This window comes from Morone saxatilis, unplaced genomic scaffold (genome assembly GCF_004916995.1).
Source record: "Morone saxatilis isolate NCDOM2014 unplaced genomic scaffold, NCSU_SB_2.0 Contig18, whole genome shotgun sequence".
Lineage (NCBI taxonomy): Eukaryota > Metazoa > Chordata > Actinopteri > Moronidae > Morone > Morone saxatilis.
Genome location: NW_023339740.1, coordinates 23,208,778 through 23,209,822, shown reverse-complemented (window position 1 = coordinate 23,209,822; position 1,045 = coordinate 23,208,778). Strand labels below are relative to the sequence as shown.

The 1,045-nt window shown below is 39.8% G+C and overlaps 1 protein-coding gene across 2 annotated transcripts in view; it reads left to right on the top strand.

Annotated features, from left to right (window-relative positions):
* Positions 1 to 1,045, top strand: part of hp1bp3 (heterochromatin protein 1, binding protein 3) — a 9,500-nt gene that overhangs the window by 3,664 nt on the left and 4,791 nt on the right. The window lies entirely within an intron of this gene.

The following is a 1,045-nucleotide window of genomic DNA, read 5'->3' as shown; positions in this document are numbered from 1 at the left end:
TCAGGTTTAATTTTTTTAGCTTCACTTGTGTTTTTAATATAGGTTCAGCAAGTGTCCTAAGTTCCCATTGCACCCTTAATATTTGTCTTCTTTCTCTGAGAAAAATACAGTAGCCAGGGTTTTTTTTTTCCCTTCAGATTTGTTAAACATTGCTCTTCTCCTCCTTTCATCTTTCAGGCCAGCGTTAATGTTGGTGGCGCATAACCAACGGTAGCATGACATTGCCCCTTCGTTTCCATGCCCGGTGTTTCACTGCACGAACAAAGCGACACGGCGTCGTAAACGTGCCCTGGTTCTCAAACAATGCTCATTGATGGATCCTTATGGCCTCACAATTGTGCCCAGACGGCACTAAAATCAGCGTATTTGTTTTAGTTTGAACCTGTTCTGGATAAGTGTTGTGATTATTCATGGTGAGTTAACTGCAGTGGTGTTAGGCAATCACACTGCTTCGATTCAAAATAGGTTTTAGATTTGCTAACTCAGAGGTAAGTATTGTACTTTTAAAAAAGTCTAAATTGTTGGTAAGAAAAACAAAAGTGCAGGCAAAATAACTGGTTAAAGAAGTTAATTAAAGAAAAAGAAAAAGTTGGGCATTTAAGGGAAACGTGGTGTTTCTTTCCTTTGTTAAAGGAAAACCGACTGATAAACCTCTGATTGGTGAGCGGGGAGAACGGATCTAACAAGGGTCTGGTGGTCAAACCTTTGAAAAGAAAGGGATGTTCAACGAACAGCCTAAACTACCAAAGGGGTTGGAAGGGTATTGGCTCCGAAGAATTTGAAATGCGTTCATATTGAGATGGCCTTTAAAATTGGCAAGCACAGATTTGAACAAAAAAATATTATGTTATAATTAAGGCTGCTCAATTAATCGAAATTTGATCATGATTACGATTTTGGGGCCAAACGATCTCAAAACTAATAAAATCGGGGGGAAACATTTTTTTTTTTTCCATTTTCTGTTGTGCAACGTTGTTTACAGTCTGCGTATTTCCGTCGCTCCCCCACAGCACGCACTGCGCATGCACTCGGTATACTCGCCGTT